Here is a 27271-nt window from a genome sequence, read left to right on the forward strand (position 1 = left end):
ATTAGTTTAGAACTAATTCTTCCTCATTCAATTTTGTTCTATTACCATATCTCTCCCCCAAACTCAATATCCTCAAGAAAATTTAACAATTTATGTCTCAAAATTTCCTTAATTTGTGGGACGAAAAATTTATAGTATTCAAAACCTTAAACAATATAGAATGTCACAATCATAACTGAATCGACTCTAATAATTGAACTTAAAAGACACATTGAATCATCATTTGAAAATAAAACTTAAAATATCTTGATTTATTCAAAGAGAAATTAAAACAAAAATTAATTCAAATAATGATTCACCAAATTGTCTTTTAAATACAAAAATAAGCTAATAACGACAATCTAAAAATAGTTCAAAGATGAATAAAATAATCTTTATCGACTATGTCCATTCTAAATTGATATATCTTTCAACATCATTGGACATAAATCAGTCAAGACTACCTTTCTTTATTTGCCCTTATCTTTTGAGGTATTTTTCTGAATGAGCACCATTTTATTTTCTCTTGCTTCAACCTTTCCTTATTTGCACACTTTATGAATTGATCATTTAAATGATCATTTCTAACTGTAACAGTTATAAACTTAATTGTGCAAATAGAATACTATATACTGAATTCTTGAACAAGTCATATGATAGTCGAAATTACTGAATTTTCGAACAAGTCATGTGATAGTCGAAATTATAGTGTCTTAGCAAGATTAAATATTTACATAATGTGCTCCTAACATTTTCTTTGCCTAATAATCTTAATGAAATACTTACTCTCCAACGAGAGCTTGTCTTTCTCTATATTGCTTTTGAAACCACCTTAGTTTAAGCAAAGAAAATATGACAAAAAAAAAAAAATTGTCATCTTAAACAATACCTCTAATATATATGATATTTTAGCTTTATGATCACACGTGACCTATGGAATTTGGTTTAAACTCACTTGTCAAACTTGATTCTCACATTAGGTACTGAATTTGTGAGAGAATGTGAGTTTCACCATCCTTATCTAAGGTCTTGATCCAAGAACAATATCAATGTTCTTCTTTAAATCCTAAATTAGAATTTTAAGAGTTAAAGAATTTAACTCAAATTAGCAGATACATAAACTATATTAGTTTAGAGAGAACAAGAGTAGCAAAAGCACTCACTAAATTACCTAGTGCATCATCAATATCAAGTCTTTAAACAATAATATCAATTGCTAGTGGTATTCTATAACAATGATCAAACAATGACAATTTACTATGACAGAATAAATTCTTATAATTGTCGTGTGTTTACCATCACAAGTGTAGATGTAAACTCTTAAATACTTGAATGAGTTTACATTCACACAACATTAGTAGACATGTCAAAATTAATTAATTGTAAGACATGCACAATTGATCTTTATTTGTAAATTAAAAGACAAAAAACGAGATACCAAGCGCACCATTAAAACACAATCTTTTGATTGCTAAGAATTAATTGCAAGCAGTACTCTCAATGCAATGATCAAATATTGGTAATAAGTCCTGTCAGATAATGGGTGCCTTTTGACATCCTCATTACCCACATGGAAAAACTTAAAAGTCTTGTCAGATAATGGGTGTCTTTTGACATCCTCATTACCCACATGAAAAATTTAAGAATTACCACATATTTATCATCACAAGTTGTAAATTAAAAGACCCAAAAACAAGATACCAAAGCACCATTAAAACACAATCTTTTGACTGCTAAGAATTAACTGCAAACGGTAATCTCAATGCAATGATCAAATATGGTAATAAGTCCTGTCAGATAATGGGTGCCTTTTGACATCCTCATTATCCACATGGATAAAACTTAAGAAGTCCGGTCAGATAATGAGTGTCTTTTGACATCCTCATTATCTACATGGAAAAACTTAATAATTACCGCATATTTACCATCGCAGGTATGTAATTATCCGGCCAAACTGCGCCTTCCTTTTGGCCGACTAAAACAGCTCGCATGAACAATTACATACTACATCTTTTGTAATTCTAACTGAATCAAATCTACGCAACAGAGGTTACTTTTGCAACTTGTTGTTTCAACCAACTCAACCAAAATTACTAGACAATTCAATAAATGAATTTAAGTGGGAATGATCTTAACTTTACAAGCCAAATGGGAAATGTCTTAAATTTACAAGGCACTACCGACTTAATGTAGGCGGAATTAGTTCATTATGTTGCTAAGTAACCATAAGGTCACTCGACAACCCTTAAGTGTGAAGATAAATTCACGAATTTGAAAGAAGATGAAAGTCACAAATCACACCAATGTGTGTATGACAATACTTAAGTGTGAAGACAAACTCGCGAATTTGAAAGAAGATGCAAGTCACAAATCACACCAATGTGTGTATGACAATACATTTACATATATTGCATAAAAACAACAACAAACATAGCATGAAATATTTTCAAAATGCATGATAAGACAAAATATTATTGTAGAAAACTTAATAACAATAAACTCTAACATCAGAATCATGCTGTAAGCCAAATATTCAATTTTGAAATAGAAGAAAATTGAATCTTATATACCAAAAGTATTCATGCTACAATTGATTCACACAAGTACCAAATGATTCTTTTAAAGAAATGTTTTCTTAAATAAAGAAATCAAACTTTATATGTCTATAAACAAATAAGCAAAACTAGAATTAATATTTTCCAAAATTAAAGAATTTAATCATTACTTTATGTACTACCAAATTAGTTCAAAAATATTTTGAGATGTGTTTTCAAACACTATTCAAAAGAGACAATAAATTTCCACAAATGATATATGATGACCAAATATATATCAAAAAATTGCCTAATATCTCAAAATAAACTTTTAAGTACTAAATCTATGTGAATCAAAACTAATTTCAAATAGAAATTAAGCTGGAAGATATGATAATGGTATTTAAAAAAAAATCATCTCAAAACAAATTTTTAAAACAAATCAAATTCAAACACTTATTTATTAACAATATATTTGGATTTGATATATCAAAGACCGAATAGATATAACAACACAAAAACTTTATAAATAAGTCAAACAAAAGGGAATATGATTATATGAAGTATGTTTCAAATTCACATATTTGATTCAAAAGAATATGAAACCATATATATCCAAATTTGTTTGATTTAAAAAAACAATCCAGTCAATTGACTGTCCTTATTTCTAAATCGGTTCTAGAACTTATGACCAACTTTACCAATAAAATAAAACAACCTATGGCCAGCAAATAAGAACAAATTAAGTAAGAAACAGGTAAGAATTGTTTACCCTTCAAAAAACAGAAGAGAAGTAAGAATAGTTTAGAAATTCTAAAAGGATGACAAAGGTCCACTGTCAATGTACATGAAACTTCCGATGAAGAAAATCACATAGATAATATATTATTAATCATGCTAAACTTAATTCTTAGACTCGATAGCATAGTCTGATACAAGTGACCAGTGCCTTAACAAAACTGAATCTTTGTTGCCGGATAAAACAAAAAATCGTTTGTACCAAACGGAAAACAAAATAATCGCAACAATCGTTTCACTTCTGTTTATAAGATTATTATAAAATATTTTGAAACCAAAAAAATAAAACAATAATCTAATTAAACTCGCAACCTTTCGTGACAAATAATACAACATATGTACCCGTGCAGCAAAATTGAAATTGAAAACTAGAGCATATATTTCCCAACTATGTAAAGGATTTGATTTTCAATTTCAATTTAAAAGGAAAATTAATCGAAACTCAACCATTATGGGCACGGAATCAAACAGAAACGAAACCACGGCCAAATTTATATTTTAGGGTTTACGTACTTGCAAAAATAAACATAAACCCAACCGATCTTAACAAATCAAACATGAAGACCGCTCTGATACCACTTGTTAGAAATTTAGGTATTAATAAAAACAGATTTCATAAAACATGTTCAACAATTATGAATCAATAGCGGAAGCAAACAAAACATTGAACATGATTATGATCGGATCTACGACATGTTTGATTTATCAAGGATATTAAGAATTAGGGTATTAGGAATACCTGGAGATGAAGCTTTGATGGCAGCCCTCTCGACAACAACGATAAAGAGAGGAGGTGATCTGAAACCAAACATCAACGTCAACACGGTTAGCGGCGGCTGATTTGGTTCTTCCTCAACCGGTACCTTTATGCCTCAAGTTCTCTTCAGATGGGGAGAAGAGAGAGTTCGCCGTGTACGGTATATTGGGGACCATAGCCTATTTTATATTGGATGACCATTAGGGTTTCCCATTATTCCGTTAATGGGCCATCCAGACATCCACTCATATTGAGTCCATATCCATTAATTAATTAATTAATATTCTAAATAGAAATCTAATAGCCTTATTACTTAATTTGATCACTAATCAACTAAGGCTCACAATTGATAAATAACTAATATAATTATTATTACGATATTTGCCCACATAATGATATTGGAATATAATAAAATAATAAAATATTCCAACAAACATACCCAAAAACCCCAGATTTTTTTTTTAAATTCAATAAAAACATAAACAACGCTACCTAAAATCCCTCATGACGACGTCGTTCGCTGCAGCGGCGCTCAGAGACCCCAAGCTTCAGATCCCTACCTACCATGGCTTTGTATTGAATGCAAATTTAATGGACTGTATCTTAACAATGCAAATTTAAGGGACTGTATCTTAACTCATGAAAGTGAAAGTAATCTGGAACTGTTTTTTTTATTTTTATTATAAGATTTTTTTTTTTGCCATGCTAGCAATTTCGAGAGGTGTGGTTTCTCGTCTACAACAATTTCCCATGGCGCCACTGCCGTGATTTTTAAGTTCAGATGTGGAGACTATGTGGAGGATTGAAGCAAAACCAAGTGTGATGACACCGAATTCACAACGAACTGGTCTTATAGCTGTAAAATTCAATTATTTTTTTTGGTAGTGAAATTCAATTATTATTTTTTTTGGTAGTGGCCGGGGTTTGAACCCCGGACCTTGCATATTTTATGAATTGTCCCAACCAACTGAGCTAAGCTCACGAGGACAATGAAATTCAATTATTTGATTGTGAGTTATATGTTTTTATTGAATTTAAGAAAGAAAAAACAAACTGGGTTTTTTTGGGTATGTTTTGATGTAGGTCTATGAAGATGATGAAGAAAAGAGGAGGAGGAGGAAGAAGAAGAAAAAGAAAAAAAGATTAAGTGTTGATGGTTCACTTTAAGATACTACAGACTTGCATGATCCAACGATTTCTTTTTAAAATTAACGGGGAGGGACTAAATTGACTAACGGAAGCACGTTTAAGGGACCAAAATGAAACTTTTATTAATTAAGGGACCAAAACGAAACCTGAAAATTAATTAAGGGATCAAATGTGTAATTAAGCCTTTAAAGTATCATATCGTCTTGAAGCATATGATGTTTAAAAAGTGTATTTGATTCTTGTACTGATATTGATCGTAAGCTGGTGGGTTATTTGCTTAGTATGTTAGTATGAATGTTTTATATAAAAGTATAAAAAATACATTTTAATAATTTTATTTACTTTAATATAATTTGTGTATAATAACATCCTAACCTCCATATATTTTATGATGTACCCTCTTATTTGTACCCTTTGATTATTAATCAAATGTTACTGGTCTATGTGTTGGAACACTAGTTAATTCTAGTGAAGAAAATTGGATAGAAAAACACTATGAAAGAACTAGTGTGTGGGTGTGACTTAAAAATGTCCCACATTGGAGGGTCACCCCAACTAGTAAGTGTTTATATATGGGTCGTGAATTAAAAAAAAAATGATATATTTTTTGTCACTTGAAAATGTTAAATTAATTAATTAATTAATTTAATCATTATCCGTAAGCGCTACGCGTAACAAATAAATTTGTTACGATCCGACCCAATCCAAAAGCATATCCAGAAACTTCCGGATATATCCAATTAAGAAACAAAACGCGTTTGCTTAAGGATTAAGCAGACTTAATCCCCAAGTCACTCGTTTTTTGTTACAAACTCTCCCTATAAAAGGAGAGCTCGCCCCATTTGATTCTTTACACCAAAATCTCACAGTTGATGCTTCCTGTGCGGTTTTCTCTCTTCTCCCTTTCGATTTTAACAAATCGTTCTTCTGCTTCTACTCCTTTCTGTCCCTTCGGTATTAAGAGTGTTCTTAAGACCATAGTCCCTTGGTCTTAAGTTCATATTCCCTTCGATAATATATGATTCTTCGGAATATTGAGTATTATTAAGATCATATTAAAGAATGATCTTAACAATATATTTATATTATTTTAATGAGAAATGGTGGTATCACCATATTTGAGTGGTCGTAGTGCCATATTCATGTTTTGGAGAAGTTAGAATGGTGGTAACACCATATTCGAGTGGTCTCAGCACCATAATAGAATGGTAATAATACCATATTTATTTGAACGGTTTCGAATAGAGCGGTTACGTACCGTATCGAGTGGCTTCGATCAAACGATTGAGCCATATTTTGAGGGTGTAATTCTCGAACGATTTTTCTACAGTGCAGTAGTTAATCGAACAGTTGTAGCTGGGCTTGTTTTATCCTGGAGGCGGCGTGGTTGATAGTCTACCTTGCACAAATTTGGGTAGTGCCACGAAACGTCTTAAAGAGAGCGACCTGGTCGTGACTCAACCTAGTAACAACTTCGGTAGATGATAGAATTTGGAAATTCAAATTTAACAGTTTGAAAATCCAAAAACAACAATTTTAAGACGTTTCGATCTGCTATGTCTACCGAAGAAGTTACATATTAAGGTTAAGTTATCCCTAAATACATTAAGGATAAATCAAGCTCTAGATTTACATCTTTCGAATGAAACGATGAAGTGATTGTTGTTTCAATCAACAACACTAAAAATTTATTTGATGAAAACAATAATTTGTTACAAAACAAATTATTAGTTACTAGAAATTTATTTGATGAAAACAATAATTTGTTACAAAACAAATTATTAGTTACTAAAAATTTATTTGATGAAAACAATAATTTGTTACAAAACAAATTATTTGTTACAGAACCAAACAAGTTTAGTTTGTTACAAAACATAAAAAAATTGTTTGGAGCGGAAAATAAAATAATGCAAGGCTGTTATTTTGTTATGGTGAATTCTAAAAGTGTTTTGTTTAAACATTGATATCACGTACTGGTTTTCAAATCTTTAACAAGAATTGATAAACATATGCATCGATCGCTTTACATAATCCAAACTTGTAAATATGCAATAAGGAAAATAAATGGAATTGTGAAATTCTATTTATGTTTAAGAAAGAATCTGAATTTCAGATTTCTATTGAATAAGACTGAGTTGACTCAGACTTAAAGAGAGACTTGTGTACCATGCACTCTTGTGGAAAAAGATTGCACTTTGATGGTATGTTAAAAATTAAATTCTCCTTCTATGTTATTAGTTGTGTGATTTTAATATTTGACATATCAAAATTGATCACGAATAAGTGTTTAAATTTTAAAACTTGAGTAACTTGGACTTAATTCCAAAGTTATATAATTAAACAATTTTATTTATTGCAGTCAAGATATATGAATCAAAAGTTCATATAAATTAGAATTTAGAGGATATGAATCTCTAAACATAATGATATGTGTTAGTTTGATGACACATAAAATAGAAATGATAAAATAATATTTTTATCATATTTATTGATGACTGTGAACTTTGGAAAAATAAAATTGATATGCTTGAATGTTCAATTTTTTATAACGAAAATTGAAATTTATAGAGTACCCAAGTATAAGAACAAAAATTCTAATTAAGAAATTTTTGAAGAAAAGACAATCCAACTTGTCTTATTTTTCGAACTTGGGATTGTCTGGACTATATTAAGATCATGGACCCCAAGAGAGTTGAACTCACTAGTAGAGCCTATGAATGTGTATTCATCGGGTATGCGATAAATAACGAAACATATAGGTTTTATGACCTAAATGTTAAAGTGATCATAGAATTTAAAAGATGTCGAATTCTATGTAAATATTTACCCCTTTAACTAAAGAATAGTGGGGGCACTAGTGGGGGCTCTAATGGGAGCACGACATTAGTGGGGGCAAAATAAATTTCCCTTTAAAAATTAAGAACTAGTGGGGGCACTATATCTAATCACATTCATGTAATTAGAAATAGTTATGAAAACATCATACAAGATGTTATAGAACCTCAAGGAGGTAAGAAAGCTAAAATTGCTAAAGAGTATGAACTTGGTTTATACATTGAAAGAAGATTCATTAAGCCTTAAAGAAGTTATATCCTCATTGGATGCTGAATTATGGCAAAAGCAATAAACGATGAAATGAATTTTCTAGAGTCTAACAAAACATGACACTTGGTTGACTTGTCTCATAGTTGCAAATTCAATCGGTTGTATTTGGATTTTTGGAAAAAAAAAAGGGAACTAAAACCTGATGGTACGATGAATACAAGGCTTTCCTTGTAGTCAAAGGTTTTAAACAAAGAGAAAAATATAGACTTCTTCGACATTCATTCACCAGTCACGAAAATCATATCCATAAGAGTACTAGTCCCTTTAGCCGCCATTTATAACTCGATAGTACTCCAAATGGATGTGAAAGTTGTCTTTTTATGGTGAACTAGAAGAACAAGTCTATATGGAACAACCTGAAATTTTTTTTTTGCAATTCATGGACAAGAAAACAAGGTCTGTAAGTTAGATAATTATTTGAATGGTCTAAAATAAACTCCTGAGGAATGGCATGAAAAATTTGACATTCTAATGTTATCGAATGAGTATAAAGTGAATGAAAGTGACAAATAATATTTGCACGATCATATGTCTCTATGAAGACGACTTGCTCATATTTGATTTAAAGATTCATGTTATGAATTATGTGAAATCATTGTTTATCAACAACATTGATAAGAAAGACCTAGACAAAAAAAAAAAAAAAAATTGAAGTAATTCTTGGTTTCAAGATTACTAGATCAGAAAAGATAACCTTTTTTGATAAATCTCACAAAGTTGAGAAGATCTTAAGGAAATGTAATTATTTCACCGTAAACTTGCAATCATATATTATGATCCAAGTGTAAGAACACTTGAGATGGAATTAGAAAAACAGAATATACGAGCATCATTGGCAGCACTTAGGTATGCCACTGAATGTATTAGATCCGACATTGTCGAAGTCGTGAAACTCTTGTGCAAGTTTACTAGTAGACGGATGGGAAGCATTGCCATGCTATAGAAAGAGTCATGAGGTGTCTTAAGAAGACTATGACTCTAAGATTACTTCACTAGGAGTAACATATTGTACTTAAATGGTACAAGATATAAATTGAACATCTTTCAGATGAATATTTAGCGACTAGTGTTTGCACATTGAGCATCACTAGAGGAGTTATTTGTTAAAACAAATGATATTGACTCAGTCCACTATGGAATGAATCTGAGATGAGAACACTAGATAAAACTAGTGAAGAAGCAAGTTGGCTAAGATCCTTGCTAGCTGAGATCCCTCTATGGGAAAAACTGTTACCTGCTGTGTAAATTCATTGTGATAGTACCGCGGCTATTGCAAAGATTAAGAATCGTTATTACAATGGTAAGAGACGACAGATAAGGCGAAAACATAGCACGATTAGAGAGTGTATCTCTAAATGGAGCGGTTAGAGTTGATTTTGTACGTACAAATGAAAACTTAGCTAATCCTTTGACGAAAGGACTTAATAGAGAGAAAGTCCAAGAAACATCCAGTAGGATGGGACTAATGCCTATAGCCCACAAGTGATGGTAACCCGACCTACATGACTGGAGATCCCAAGAAATAGGTTCAATGGGTAAAAACAAGTCATGAAGTGGTAGAACATGCTATGAGAGAAAGAATATAGAAAGCATGATCCTGCAGCGAAAGAAGGATGAGGTAATAGTAACTCTTAATGAGATCTATACTCTATGTTGAGTGGGGTACACAGCTACAGGAGTACCCTTGATAGACTCACCTATACGAATGTGGAACTTAGGCCAGTCCTATGGAATTTCAAGGCAGAATTCCTAGAGCATTCGTTAAAACCGGGATACACGTGCAGGGCTTTAAAACGCACGGGCTTTTAGAATACACCTATGAAAAGGTTTGTGTGTGGATTCTATGTCTGAGATAGAGTTCAATGCTGTAAGCAACTCTTGTTAAATCAGAATACCTTCCACTATGCTAAGGTTCAAGTTGTTGGCGACACCTTTGTATATTAGCAAATCTTATGGAAATCTAATAGCCTTATTACTTATTGAGTCCATATCCACTCATATTGAGTCCATATCCATTAATTAATTAATGGATATTCTAAATAGAAATCTAATAGCCTTATTACTTAATTTGATCACTAATCAACTAAGGCTCACAATTGATAAATAACTAATATAATTATTATTACGATATTTGCCCACATAATGATATTGGAATATAATAAAATAATAAAATATTCCAACAAACATACCCAAAAACCCCAGATTTTTTTTTTAAATTCAATAAAAACATAAACAACGCTACCTAAAATCCCTCATGACGACGTCGTTCGCTGCAGCGGCGCTCAGAGACCCCAAGCTTCAGATCCCTACCTACCATGGCTTTGTATTGAATGCAAATTTAATGGACTGTATCTTAACAATGCAAATTTAAGGGACTGTATCTTAACTCATGAAAGTGAAAGTAATCTGGAACTGTTTTTTTTATTTTTATTATAAGATTTTTTTTTTTGCCATGCTAGCAATTTCGAGAGGTGTGGTTTCTCGTCTACAACAATTTCCCATGGCGCCACTGCCGTGATTTTTAAGTTCAGATGTGGAGACTATGTGGAGGATTGAAGCAAAACCAAGTGTGATGACACCGAATTCACAACGAACTGGTCTTATAGCTGTAAAATTCAATTATTTTTTTTGGTAGTGAAATTCAATTATTATTTTTTTTGGTAGTGGCCGGGGTTTGAACCCCGGACCTTGCATATTTTATGAATTGTCCCAACCAACTGAGCTAAGCTCACGAGGACAATGAAATTCAATTATTTGATTGTGAGTTATATGTTTTTATTGAATTTAAGAAAGAAAAAACAAACTGGGTTTTTTTGGGTATGTTTTGATGTAGGTCTATGAAGATGATGAAGAAAAGAGGAGGAGGAGGAAGAAGAAGAAAAAGAAAAAAAGATTAAGTGTTGATGGTTCACTTTAAGATACTACAGACTTGCATGATCCAACGATTTCTTTTTAAAATTAACGGGGAGGGACTAAATTGACTAACGGAAGCACGTTTAAGGGACCAAAATGAAACTTTTATTAATTAAGGGACCAAAACGAAACCTGAAAATTAATTAAGGGATCAAATGTGTAATTAAGCCTTTAAAGTATCATATCGTCTTGAAGCATATGATGTTTAAAAAGTGTATTTGATTCTTGTACTGATATTGATCGTAAGCTGGTGGGTTATTTGCTTAGTATGTTAGTATGAATGTTTTATATAAAAGTATAAAAAATACATTTTAATAATTTTATTTACTTTAATATAATTTGTGTATAATAACATCCTAACCTCCATATATTTTATGATGTACCCTCTTATTTGTACCCTTTGATTATTAATCAAATGTTACTGGTCTATGTGTTGGAACACTAGTTAATTCTAGTGAAGAAAATTGGATAGAAAAACACTATGAAAGAACTAGTGTGTGGGTGTGACTTAAAAATGTCCCACATTGGAGGGTCACCCCAACTAGTAAGTGTTTATATATGGGTCGTGAATTAAAAAAAAAAAATGATATATTTTTTGTCACTTGAAAATGTTAAATTAATTAATTAATTAATTTAATCATTATCCGTAAGCGCTACGCGTAACAAATAAATTTGTTACGATCCGACCCAATCCAAAAGCATATCCAGAAACTTCCGGATATATCCAATTAAGAAACAAAACGCGTTTGCTTAAGGATTAAGCAGACTTAATCCCCAAGTCACTCGTTTTTTGTTACAAACTCTCCCTATAAAAGGAGAGCTCGCCCCATTTGATTCTTTACACCAAAATCTCACAGTTGATGCTTCCTGTGCGGTTTTCTCTCTTCTCCCTTTCGATTTTAACAAATCGTTCTTCTGCTTCTACTCCTTTCTGTCCCTTCGGTATTAAGAGTGTTCTTAAGACCATAGTCCCTTGGTCTTAAGTTCATATTCCCTTCGATAATATATGATTCTTCGGAATATTGAGTATTATTAAGATCATATTAAAGAATGATCTTAACAATATATTTATATTATTTTAATGAGAAATGGTGGTATCACCATATTTGAGTGGTCGTAGTGCCATATTCATGTTTTGGAGAAGTTAGAATGGTGGTAACACCATATTCGAGTGGTCTCAGCACCATAATAGAATGGTAATAATACCATATTTATTTGAACGGTTTCGAATAGAGCGGTTACGTACCGTATCGAGTGGCTTCGATCAAACGATTGAGCCATATTTTGAGGGTGTAATTCTCGAACGATTTTTCTACAGTGCAGTAGTTAATCGAACAGTTGTAGCTGGGCTTGTTTTATCCTGGAGGCGGCGTGGTTGATAGTCTACCTTGCACAAATTTGGGTAGTGCCACGAAACGTCTTAAAGAGAGCGACCTGGTCGTGACTCAACCTAGTAACAACTTCGGTAGATGATAGAATTTGGAAATTCAAATTTAACAGTTTGAAAATCCAAAAACAACACTATGTCAATTGTATATTCAACTTTCAGAAATATTGTGCTAATTATTCAGTTGTAGTTGAGACTGAAGACTTTGATTTCGACCATTGCAGTGGAGAGCTTGAGTGCGTAATTTCACCACCTTCTTCACCAGTTGAGAAAATCTTAAGATGTTGCGTTTGTGGCCCATAGCCATTGACCTTTTTTTTTTCTTCTCATTTCTAAACTTTAGTGTTATTAGATTATTGACTCATTCCCAAAACAAAGGTCATGAAGAATTTGAAATCCCAAATTATGACATTTTGTACTCAAAAGTGTTTACTCTATCTGCCCTTACGTACTTATAATTATCATTTGAGGAAAATATAAAATCTTTAAATATAATTAAATATCATTTGAGAAAAAAACTAATAAAATATGATAAGAAACGTGTGTCATATAGAGCATAACGGGAGTTGGCATGTACATATATAAAAATAGTTATAAAATCATTATCTAAATAATGGTCAACCAGTTGACTAATTAATTAAAATAAAAATACTAACATGTGTTCTTAAAACATTGTTTAAACAACTTAAAGGATTAATTTTAGCATAGAAAATGATATAATTATTATTTAGGTTAAATATCTTTTTGGTCTCTATAAATATACAAACTTTTCGTTTTAGTCCCTCAAAAATTTTCCTTCAATTTTTAGTCCCTATAAAATTTTGAATCACTACTTTTGGTCCCTATTTTTAATTCACCTTTTGTATTTTTTAATGAAATTGTGTAGAAATGTGTAAAATATTCTAAAAAAAATTCCAAAAAAAATAGAATTTTTTAACAAAACACAAATTAAATATGAATTTTTAACCTTAAAAAATATAAAAATTCATATTAAATTCATGTTTTGTTAACAAATTCTAATTTTTTTGGGAGAGATTCTTAATGAATTTTTCTGCAAAATTTTATTCAAAAATGTGAATTCTACATATGAGTTTACTTTAAAGGAGGAACCAAAAGTGAAGATGGAAAATTTTTGTGGGATTAAAAGTTGAATAAATTTTTTAGAGTAACTAAAACAAAAAGTTGACATATTTATAGAGACCAAAAACATCTTTAACCCCTATTACTTTAAAAAATATTTTATTTTAACTTATATTTCCAAGCAAATTTCCTATTTGTGTATTCCTTAAACAATGTATTTAGGGTATTTGTTAGCATCAACCTTAAAATATTTTGTAGGTTTTTGAATGCGAAGCTTTGGAGAATTATAATCTATCCAAACTCTCTAGCTGCTTGCTCCTTGCTAATGCAAGTGTGTAGCTAGCTATTCACAAGCTGCTGCTTCTTCTCTTTTGTCCAAGATAGATCACATATACGATGGAGGAGACAATATTTGTTGGGTTCATGTCCTTAGAGAGACGAATTAAGTTACGGATGCTTTGGAAAAGCATGAGTTATCGTTAGATTCATGCATAATTTTTTTTTTAATTTAGTCCATTTATTTTTAATGTCTTTAGGGCAGTGCTTCTTTAATTTGTTGATTTTCATTTAGGTTTTTAGTTTGTTTTCTTTTTTAGTATAGCCTCTTTTTATCAGAGAGGTTGTAATATATAAGCCCTATATAGAATGTGGACGTTCCTTAATTATAGGTTGTATTGTCTTTTTCATTCTTGAAAGTTGCTATTCTCACTTTTGACATTGCTAAAAAACTTACCCGGCAACGGTTAATTGTCGATATACCTTGTTCTGTGGTAGTTAACTGCTAGTGTGGCATCATTTTAAGCATAGATTCGGCGGCAGTTAACTCCCGATGAAGTAATTAAAGGTGTCATTTTCTGGTGTTTCATAGCAAATGTTGAAGTGAGAACATCAACCTTCTTCATCGTTCCATGGGCATCATGCACTAATTGGCCTAATTGTTTACTCTATTTTTTTTGGTCTGTAGATGAAATTGTAAACATCACTGAAACTCACACACACAGCAAGGTCCCTTGTTCAAACTCGAGTGAATGCGTCAAACCTAACAATTTCGACATTGCTAATTGAGCTAGGCTTCATGAACTATTTAACTTTACTTTCCTTTATGAAATTTAATGTCTCTTTATCAAGAAATGATACTTGAATTGAAGCCCCCAGAATGAGTCGTTTATATTATGCCTCAATGAGATAGCACTATTTATCTCCTCCAATTCTGCATGTTATTCTATTTCTAAAGACGATAAAGTGGAATTCCACTTCAAGTCCCATTTCCATACGTTATTTGACCAAATCTAAATTTCAATCTTTCTTCACCACAGCCATAAATAATTCCAAAACAAAATGCCATCTCCATTCCCTTAAAATTGAAGATGCAAGCATGCATTTACTCAATCCATTTATTTGCGAAATTCACTTTCTGAAGTCCTCATCCTTTCTTCAAGCTTGACCCACTTTTGTCCAATCCTCTCTCTTTCTCGTATTTGCTCTCAATAGATTTAGGTCACGTTTGTCAATGTTTTTTTTTTTTTTTTTCAAATGATTTTCAAAGTGTTTCACCATTTTGCTGTAACTTTTTTAAAAGATAATTTTTTTAGAAAAAAGGCTTTGCATAAGAAATCGGTTTGAAAAGATTCTCATAAAAAAATCTTTTTAAGTATTTAATTATTTTATTACGGCTAATTTTGGATTATAAAATTTCAAAAAATGCTTAAAATGTAAAGCTATTTTGAGTAGTTTCTTATAAAATCATTTTCGAGAAATGTCTGTTTGAAAAGAAAAAAGTTATTCTTGTTATGTTAAATCACTATCGATGAATACCTAAGTTAACGAATGTCGAAATTATTCTCATGCAAATCATTTTTAAAATATAATTTTGTCAAAAAAATTTTAAAAATATAATTAAAATCGCTTTTTTAATTTGTACCAAAAAAAATCGCTTTTTTAACAAAAGACCGGATCTTCCTTAAAAAAAGACAGGATCTAGCAAATTTTAAGATAAATAAGTCATAAGAAAAGGAGTTGTCATCCTTCCATATATAAGAAATAAGAAGCTCTTAAGACTGACTTAAAAAAAAAATAGAGGAGAGAGAAAATAAGTGCCAAAAAAGTAAGTTAATTTTGTAACAATTTGTTTTTTATATAGTTGTGGCCAAACATACTAAATTAATATTTTAAAAAAAATAATTTTATTACGATATTTAAACATAAAATAAATTCTGATTTTGTTATAAAATTTCTTAAAAATATTTTTAAATTATTCAATGCCAAATTCACATTTTTTTTTTAATTTGTTAGTTGTTACTAATAGACTCTCAATAAATACATTGATTTATGATTTTTTGTCTCTTTGCGAGATATTTTTTCCGGCGTGTTGGAAAAATGGAGTGCACTTTAACTCTATAAAGGGTATTTGTCTCTACTAATACCGACCTAAGACCATCCCTAATGGTGGTGTCTTTAACAATTAAGACACCGTACCTAATAGGTACCCCCATTGGGGAATTTTTTTTTTGGGGTCTCTTAAGACCCGGGGTCTTATTTAAGACCCCCAACTTTAAACTGGACCCGCACGCTTTTAATATTAAAAAATTGAAATGTAGTGATATAAAGTTATTGATAGTTGATCAGTGGGTCCCATTTAAGAACTTTGTGTGAGATCTGGGTTGGAGGGATTGAGTGCTTATTAGGTACTACTATTAAAAAATGATAAAAGAGTGATGTGTACGTGTGGGACCCATTTAAGTACCCAAAAATGGGTGTCTCCATTGTGGATGCTCTAAACAACCTTTTAGAGCTGAGGTTTCTACGAGGGATTCAATGCAACCAATTAATCACAATAGAGAAATGTTAACTAGTGCCCGGGGCACTAGTTAAAGACTTTAAATGGGGGTCTTGTTAACGAGTGCCTCCAGGGCACTCTTTAAGCATTTTAAATTAAATAGTTATTCTATAAAATGGTCAAAGTTTTCAATTTTCAATGCACTCTATTACACAAACTTTCACAAAAATTACCATTTAAAGTTCTTAACCGGGTACTAGTTAACATTTCTCATAAATAAATCGATCGAGAGTGACACTTTAATCTAAAAAATAACGATCGAGTCATAACTTACGATAGATTTTGTGTAATTGAAAGTTACAATCTAATAAATTTAAAGGATTTTTGAACAATGCAAAGAGTCTATAAAACTGTACCCTCAAGTTTGTCCGATTGTACATTTGGAAGAATCTTTCAAATTGATGAGAAAACAAAATTTGAAGATAAATCCAGAGAAATGAGATTTTGGTGTTTTTGCAGCCAAATTCCTAAGGTTCTCGGTTCATAAGTATGGCAATATTGAAGCTCCATCCACATCCAACAAAAAGGAGTTACATTCTTTCCTCGAGAAAGCTAATTTTTGAGACAATTCATATGTAATTTATTGAGTAAGACGATATCATTCCCCCTTGATAAAATTGAAGGATGGGGAGAATTCAGATGGGAAATCAAACACCGAAGAAGCGTTTGATGAGATTAAAAGGTGTTGTGATGCATGTGGTACCGAGGAATAAGCCTAATCTCATCAAGATCCAATCTTGGTGCATCAATTTCATTGACAAGTTGAACCAATTCGTTGACAATTAAAGAGTCAGATACCATGACACTGAAATCATGGACTAGCACGACTCTTATATCCCTCAGAAGAAGCCTCGAGACTCTATGGAAATTAGAGTCTTGGGAAAGAAAGTTAAAAAATATAGAGGAATGTGTTTGATTGGAGAAGTTGCCCTAAACATTTTTCTTTATGTTTGGGAAAGATTTTTTTTTTTTAAGAAAACGTTTTAGGTATTTAAATAGATTTTTTGAAGCAATTGCCGTTCATTGAAATTTACCCTAGACGATTGCAGTTCTAGACCTAAACCATAGGATAATGGGAGAAGAGAAACCATTAATTTTGTCCCTCTAGTGTTTTACAAGTTTGACATTCAAATTTCAAAAGTTAAAACTTGGAGACATATGTTATCGAGACAAATTTAATTTTTATAAACAAATAACAATGTAAAGGAGCAATCAAGTGCATGTGAGGTGCAAGAGAAGTCTTACACAACAAGAAAGCTTGTCGACCACATGAGTAGTTACCATGCAGACTTAGGCGCATCGAAACAAAATCCAGCAATGTGTAACTATGAAATGTCGAAGACGGTTATTGGCCTAGGACACTTGACAAACAACCATGTCATTGAAAGTTATCATATTGTTCAATAAACATTATATGGATTCGAAGATCAAATCTAACATATAAAACAATTGTAGATTATCAGTACATGATTTAGTATGTTATTTTTATTTTCTTTGTTTAAATTTCAAGTTATTTACTTTTTTCTGCACTTTAATTTTATTGCACATTTACATTTCCTACAATTTTAACTTTATGCAGTTAAATTTATGCACATTTACTTTCAAGTTTTTTAATTTTCATGCAACTTTAATTTCAACATTTTACCTTTCTATGTACAATTTTACCTTTCTTTTCAAAACCTTGAACTCCAAATTCATTGTACGCCAAAAAGTCTTTTCATAAAAAAACTAACACGGCGGAATCTTACTTTGTAACTTGTCAAGGACCTCTCGTCGATAGTATGATTGTTTTATACACGCTTTCTCGACGTCGTTAGTGTGTAAATCCTCACAACACTTGACATTTTTCATATAGAGAGAATGTACAATATGTGTTGTGTTCGGTATGGTGAAGATCATAATCTATATATAGAGTCATGTCTAATTATGATTTTCAATATTTTGAAATGGGTCATCTAGTTAGCTTTTTTTACTTTATTTGATAAGTGGTCAAGTCTCTAAAATAAATAACTAACACAGTTTTTGAGGGAATATAACTAACACAGTTGAACAACTATATATATCCACATAATAAAATTTAGAATATTAAATAGTTCACGCTGACAAGTGTCCTGATGCATTAATTAAGAAAAAAATAGAAGTTTTATATTAGAAATAACAAAATATGAATTTCTAACAAGTTAATCCACTTGAGTTAATTTGATGGTGTTGACTTGAAACTTTGTAGTATATTCCACTTAAAGTCTCAATTCGATTTTCCTTTGTGTCAATTTTGATAGACTTGTTTGACTTTTTTAAAAAATGAATTTCTAACAAGAATTAGTACACCTGAACTTAATACTTTTGTATTTGTTTTTTAGCCAATTTTTTAAAAGCACTCATTAGCATTTTACTATTAAATAAATCACTCAAAAAAATTAAGTAAAATATATAATAAAATATTTCAACAATCTTTCACTTGGACCAATTTCTAAAGTGTAAAATCCATATAGATTTCATCTAACAAGTATTAGAGTGAATGTTTAATAAAGAGTGTTTTTAACACTCTATATCCTTTATTATAAAAGCTAGACTTGCTTGGCTACCATGTTTGCCCTAATTCACCCTATTTTGCCCTAATGCCTAACATTTTTTCCCTCCTAAACAAGTACTAATTGCTACTCTAATCTCACCCGTTCAAACTCTATTTTCACACTTGATCACACCCGTTGATTCAAACTCTAAAATTATTCCCTCATATAACTTCGTTAATGCAATTGAAGACGTATTAAATGCTAATCAATTTGTTCAACAATCCCCTAGACTAATTGCTAATCAAAAAAATCATAAACATCCATTAGAACGAACTTATATCAATTGGTCACAAAAAGAAGTAGGCCTTGAAATATAAACGCAAACCAGAAAATTGATGCATAGAAAAGGATGCCCTACACTTGAAATATAACTTTACATCTATATATCAATTGGTCACAACAATTATAAGAACATAGAAAATTGATGCAGTATATTTTTTGGTAAATTTTCTTTTTCCATTCTTTACGGTAATGACACTTTTTTTGATGCCCTCCGTTTTTATTTATGATGTGACTTAAGATCGAGCAGTGTAGTGCTATGTGCAATTTTGTAAACAAGTATTCAATTTTATCTTAATATCTTTTATTTTAATATAAGATATCTTTTATTCAATTTTATTTTCGTATAGGAATTGCTTTTAATCTCACCCGTTCATTAAATCTCTGTTCTTAAACTCATCGTTTTCTATCATAGGAATTACTTAATGCTAATTAAAAACGAATAACACACTTTTATTGCAACTAAAACGAATGACACACTGTTAATGGCAATAATTGTCGTAGTTAATGGCTTGAAATCGTTGTTAATGGCAATTGAAAACTTTTAACATGCATATTTTCGTATAGGAATTGCTTTTGATTGTTTTTCGGCATTATGCACTAATTACTCTACCAATTACTACCTATTAAAATCAATTATGACGTACTTATATCAATTGGTCACGAAAAAATTAATACAGGGGGAAGTTAATCGAATATGGTATATATGCTATATATCAAATATGCTCCAATAACAAAAAATAACCACGAAAAAATATGTTAAACACATTTGTCACGCTATATAGAAAAACTTTGCAAAGTCATCGTTTTGCAAAAATATGACGTACTTATAGGAATTGCTATTAATTGCTTTTATGCATTATGCGCTAATTCCTCTACCAATTACGCCCTATTAAAAGCAATTATGATGTGGTTATCGCACAAATTGAATTACTGATTTTATGGCTACAGTATCTTTAATTGCTTTAATTGCCCTAATAATAGCTTTACCAATTACGCCCTATTAAAAGAAATTATTCAATTTTATGCTAATCAATTACTGTTGCTCAAATTGCTTTTATGACTGCAATGAATAGTAATTATTACCAATAGAAGACTATGATCATTCACATTTGAAACTAACAAAAAGAATTGTCAATTACCTATTTAAATACCACTTAGTTGTAGAGCGAAATACAACCATTCTCTACTTTAAGCAAATTTAAGCAAATATAACTCTTTCTTACACTTGCTAATATGACAAACATTTTCACCCCCATTTCAACTGTGACAGGTAGAAAGAAGGATTTGAAGTTGATTGTCGGTGTGGCCCATATATGGCTGATCCGTGATAAGGAAAATCCAGACGATATCATCTTCATGAACATGATATTGGTTGATGAGAAGATATATTACATAAATCGATTGAATAAATAAATAATCCTTTTTTCAAGTTGCTACTATGATAACATATACTATGGTTTATATTTGATGACATGTTATTTTTTGTTTAGCGAGGACGGATCCATGCCACTGTTCGTAAGTTCCTGGTGCCAACGATTCAAGGAATGGTTGAAGAAGGAGGAACATATAAGCTAGAGAATGACATGGTAGGATTTAATGAGGGGAATTACAAACTCTTGCCACACAAGCACAAACTTAACATGTCGGCAAATGCGAGATTTACTAAGGTGAATGCAAGCAATTTGCCTCGGAAAGTGTTTGAATTCATGTCTTTCAAAGACATTTTGATCTCTCCGGCAAAGGACGTGGTTGCTGGTATGAAATCCTACCTTTTATTTATGCGAATTTGTTACTAGCTGTAATGATAAGCCAAATTTTTTTTGTTATGTATGCTACCATTTCATTTTGTTATATATGATATAAAACTTCTCTTGGCAATGTATGGTTACATTATTTTCATTGGTTCGATTAACTTCTACGTGGTAGGACCCGTGCGGTAGCACGGGTCATTGGTCTAGTAACGAAGAAAGTGAATATTAAAATCAACATTAAAAAAAATGTTCATAACACTCTACTTTTTATACTGTTACATTTTTACGATGGTGAAAAAACGTTATATTCCTGTCAAAACGGGCTACCCGGCCCACGTCGGGTTGGCCCATGACGGGCTCTGGCTTTGACGGGCCGGGCCTAAAAGGCCCGGATGGTAAACGGGCTAAAAAATATTTGTCCAAGCCCGGCCCTTTGCGGGCTACGGGCTTTCGGGCCAGCCCGGTTATTTAAAGTTTTTATTAAAAAATTACAATAAAAAATACCAATCAATGCTAAACTTCCCAAATTACCAATGATAATTTGTCATGTGTCTAATATTACATATTAAAATGGACATTGCTAGCCAATTACATACAAATCCACAGTAATAGTAATTCTCTAAATGGGTGTGCTGTTATGTGTGGTTCTCCCCATCAATTGCCTTATGAAGGAATAAAAGTATTCCTGTAATAGTTTCGGAACTTAATCGCATAGATTTAAATTGACCCAGGACCTATAACTTATATAAGAGGATATTAACACCTCAGTTTGTTAATCAAATAAAAATAAAAATTAAATGAAAAGGCTTATTAGGAGTTAAATGATTGGTTTTATACTTTTAGATTGGTTAATAGCTTCTGGTGTAAACTAGTAGTTAATTACCTGGGTTGTGAATTTACTGATTTTTCTGAGACTTCTATACATTCAAAGAAAATAACATATAGTTCATTTAAAATTTACAAAGAAAAGCACAAAATAAATATGAGCAAAAAATCTACATGATACAGGTGGGCTGGGCCATAGGAAATTATCATGTTAAAAAATAGTTATAAAATAAACGGGCTACCCTCGGCCCAGTCGGGCTAGCCCGCAACGGGCTCGGGCCTCAACGGGCTCGGGCTAAAAAGGCCCGATTTTAAACGGGCCCAAATTTTTATGTCCAAGCCCTACATTTTTTCGGGCTTTTGCGGGCCGGCCCGGTAGGCCCGGCCCGTTTTGACAGCTCTACCTGAACCATAACATCAGGTGAATTAAGTTGAATATAAAGGGATCCAAAATCCAAATAGTGTTCATTATTTGGATATTTTGGTTTAATTTTCAACCATCAAGGAGTGCAAACAAACAAGGGACTAAGGTTATACTTCAATTGAATTAAATGTTGTTTTTGGATGCATATAGTATCAACTAACATCATGACCCTCACCAAACGTGGTAGTCATGCATATCAACCCACTGACACCTTATAATCTTGTACGGTTGTTTGTCTTTCTCAATCACCTAACCAATTAAATGAATTTCAAATACCAACAAACCAATTCTCTATGAAAATAGAAAAACACTCGAGATTCTACCTTTCCCACTCATTCCTATGGGGACCCCGTTGATACAGTTAAACTTTGATTTCAGAAACAGTAATGGTCCACATACCCTATTGCTTGTCTTTGTCTACCAATTATTCTACATATGGAAAACCCATTTTTCTCTCTCTAGGTTCATATGTTTGTTCACTTGTTATACATTCACAAGCTAAGGTGTTTTTTTTTTTTTTTTTTATTATTATCATCATCATCGTCGTCATGTTAGTGCGAAATTTTCATCGTCATTTAAAAGTGACAAATCTCTATCTCATATTGCTACAAAGTTTCCACTGTAGTTTAGAAATGACTAATCTATGTCAGAGAATTTGTGGAACACATTAGATGGGTTCTTCCCTCCCAGCCAGATATTTTTCATACGCTAGAAACGAATCCCTAAGCCCCTACCCACACGCTTAAGAAGCTCAAGTCTCTTACCACTTGAATCAATCCAATGTTGGTCAAGCCAGAGTTATTCTAATACATACGTTAAAAGACACACATTTGAGATTGAGAATGAGAAGTAAGTGCTCGAATTAATTCAATAACTAATTCAAACAGGAATGTTCATACAAAGATTATATATAAAAGTGTAAAATATATATTATATATATATCTATAATTATGAGTTTAATAGTGGTGGTCGTTAGTACAAAAAATCTTTGCACACACAACCAATCAAAACATTTAGAATTATCATATCAATTAAAATTTTTACATTATGTGACAATTCTGAATATTTTGATTGGTTGTGTATGCAAAGTTGTTTCAAAGTGTGAACCGACCACCATTAAACTCATAATTTTAATCAAAATCAAAATAATTTTAATCAATATTACATAAAAATTACTAATCGCAATAAAAAAATGGAGGTCTAAACACTAATAATTAAATAAAGTATTTCAACATTGAGCACTTACCATGCTAAAGAAAACAAAATCATTTTTTTAAGGGAAAAGAAAACAAAATCTTAGAAAAGAGAAAAAGTGTAATATTTGATTTTGAACATCATTAACGGCTGAGAAAAGAAGAGGCGTGCCATTTGATGTGGTTTGATTTAAGTTAGTGCTTGACTTTAATTTGCATTCACTTTTATCACAATTTCGATCATATTTGACCTTAATTATATGGGATCCTAATCTTTTGCATCAGTCATTCTACAGTTTAGTTTGATCCTCCTCAAGCATCGCTCTCAGAAAGAATAGTTAAGAGTGAAATGAGATGTTCTAGAGAAATAGAGAGAAAATGAGTAGATAGAGAAGTTTCAATTCCCTTCAAATTAATTTGTTCTTCTTTATGAGTGCACATCACATAGTGGCACAAGAGAATAAAATAGAAAATCAAGATATAGTGAATTTATGAGAGAAATAGAGAAACTAATGAAGATTGTAATCAAGTAATTAGATACCAATGATCAGTATCAATTTTCTTAATTAATTAATTGAGTTTAAGTGGTTGATCTATATTTATACCATGTATAAAGAAAATACAAGAGTTTGGGCAAGTCTTTTTCCTTTCCAATTGTATCCTTCATTTAAAGTATTTTATTTACTATTTCATCATTTTTATAACAATATTTAAATTATTAATTAAAAAAATAGATAAATCTCATTAAAATAAATATGATTTGTTACAATAAGTCATAAACAACTTCTGTACATACATTTTTTTATTATCAAAATCTAAATTTTATAAAAAATTATTCATAATTTACACACGTTAGCCAAATAAAAAGAGCATGTACACGGACAAGGAATCCTAGTGAAATACAACATTTTATTACTTACTTCTAGGTCAAATTTTAAATTACTCGAGCTTCTTTGCCTTAAAAATTTGGGTATTAATATAAAAAAAAAATCAATTTCTTTTTTCAATGTTCTCTCCTGTTTGGATCCTTTACCGCTATAGTAGAGTGTTGAAGTAGTTCTCGTGAGCATACCTCAGTTGGTAGAAACAGTACATAAAATATGTAGGGTCCTCGAACCCTGGCCACCCGGGATTCGAACCTCGGCCACCAAAAAAAAAAAAAGAGTGTTGAAGTTAGATTTCGAAACAGAAACATAAAGTTGTTTCTCTAGCTTTTATATTTTTTAGGCAAAAGTTGTTTCTCTTCATAAATTTTAGGAAAATGCTAACTTGTGCCCTTAGGGCACAATATAAGGATCTTAAAATAGAATTAAACAATAAATATTGTATTGAAAAGATAAGTTTTCAAGATTTTAAGATTATGAATGCACAATTTTCAAGGTTAAATTTCTTTAATTAGTTTCTTATCTTGTGCCCTTAGGGCATAAGTTAACAAGACCCTAAATTTTATGGTCTCTACATTTCTTCTCAACCTTTTTTTGTGTTTTTGTTTTTTGGCTTAAGGCGGTACACAACTCAAAATAACAGAATTCATTAATTTCTAAATGGCCACATCTTCTATACAATCTCTCTCTAGCCAAATTTCATTCCTTAGATCTTATCCTCTCAAACGAAACATCATCCTTTGAAATAATAATAATAATATCTAAGAGGCAATTTTTGGCCGAATTTGAGTATCCAGAATAATTAAAAATGTAACCCCAACTTCTTAAAAAAAGAATAATGTAACCCCAATTCTTTTTTTTTTTTTTGGTACAAATTATGTAACCCCAATTCTAAACCATCGGTTATTGAATCACTTTATTTTGTGATGGACCAATTTGATAATGGCAATTTCAATCAATGACTCTTCAAAAAGGAAAAGATACAAAATATTAGCCCTACTTACAATCAATTCATTCTTTTCGATTATCTTATCTTTCCAAAAGAGTGGTGTACCAATTATTCTCACCCGTAAAAGAAAAAAAAAAACTTCACGAAAAGTATAGAAAAGCATCACTATCTTGCATTAAAGTTCCAGTCAAATTAATAAGAAAATTAACTACAATCGGAAAACTAACATTCTTTGGTCATTCGCCTTCAGCAAAAAAACAAAACCTAACTAAGGTTTATACTTTTACTAATATAATTAAACAAAAAGAACTAACAAAAAAAACCTAAAATCTAAAAATTTACATGACCAAATCATTGGAAACATGAAACCACGATTCAAGGGTCAAGACTCAAAAGAAGATAATTTTTCATGAAAAATTCTTGTTCTTCTTCTTCCAACTTCGTGGTTTTCTCACAAACCAAAACAACCAACATGTTGATGAAGATTTTTGTCTCTATCAATCAAACCACGAACGTTTCTAAATTCCTCAACATGACAAGGAATAGTAATGGTTCCTTTTTGATCAAATCCATATTCTTCTTCAGCCTCTTTCAATAGTTGAATGAAAAGAGGGTGATTGAAGTACATCACCGGCACAACAAACCTTTGTTGTTCTTCCCCTAGACCAACTTTTATCGCCATAAAACCTTTTGGAACACCTTTGAACTCTTGCTTATGTTGAAGATGATGTCTATGCAAATGAAGACTCTTTGGACTCTTTTCAACCAAACCCATTTTTGCAAAACCAAGAAGGAACACAAAGAGACCAAAAAACTCAAACTTTGAAGTGAAAATATATTGAACCTAAAGGAAAACTGGTTCTGGATATTTTATAGCTTTGTTGATGAAGATAAGGGAAGAGTATCCCATAGGGTTTGAAAAGATGGTCATGGTTTGATAATTATAGACTAAGAAATAAATGGAAAACGCATAAATAACATGAAGACTTGGAGAATATATAAGGAGGGGAGAGAAGGGCCAAGAATTCAATAAGTAGGGCCACTAGGTTTTAGACTTTTAGTAGGATTCTACACCGTTTGATCTTGGTTGGTGATGATAATCACCATATTTTGTGGATTAATCGGATTACTCCAACAAATGTAGAGAATGAATAGGGAAAGTTAGTTGGAATTCCATTTAGATAAGAAAAGTCTTGCCAACACTTTAATACTTATTTATTCACAAAAAAACGATTTTTTTTTTTGGTGAAATACACACAGAAAACAACTGAATACTTGATTTTCTTTTAAATATTATAATTTGAAGTAAAATAAGAGATTGCTACGAGAAAATTTGGAACAAAAAATATTCAACTAAAAATAATTTGTTTTTAAGTTTGATATTATTTAGGCACCTTATTAGTGACTAATCTTACTAATGAAATCATACTTTATATGTAAACAAAGTCTTATGAGGCAGAATCTAGTGGCACCTCTAAACCATTATTTTATTTCTTGAGCCAAGTGTGTCATGCTGAACGCATGATAGGTTTAGTATTTTGTGAAGCCCATAATGGTAGATCATGAATAAATTATTTCACGAAAAGCAAAGTCAACCTAAAAATTGCCATTCTGTTTTTGTAGCAAGTTAGGGTTGTATACTCACATATCCACAAAGATTCCTTTCCCTTTCACGCAGAAAATAGTTTTTTTTTTTTTTTTTTTAAGGAACGCAGAAAATAGTTAGATAATGAAAAAATTAAAGGAAAAATATAATTGAATCTATTTCTTTTTATCTTTTTTTTTTTTTGATAATATGAGTATATTCATAAAGTTGTTAGCACTACTACTTCAGCATTAGAACCTTAAATTA

General features: G+C 31.2%; 1 pseudogene across 1 annotated transcript; it reads right to left on the reverse strand.

Moving 5' to 3' along the window:
- Window positions 1-25569: 25569 nt before the first annotated feature.
- On the reverse strand, window positions 25570-26483 carry LOC146897454 (auxin-responsive protein SAUR32 pseudogene; annotated as a pseudogene). The gene has a single exon (XR_015021699.1). The product of XR_015021699.1 is annotated as an auxin-responsive protein SAUR32 pseudogene (transcript).
- Between the last annotated feature and the right edge of the window lie 788 nt (window positions 26484-27271).

Source organism: Medicago sativa, chromosome 8 (genome assembly GCF_051527215.1).
Source record: "Medicago sativa cultivar Bolivia chromosome 8, Bolivia_mono, whole genome shotgun sequence".
Classification (NCBI taxonomy): Eukaryota; Viridiplantae; Streptophyta; class Magnoliopsida; order Fabales; family Fabaceae; genus Medicago; species Medicago sativa.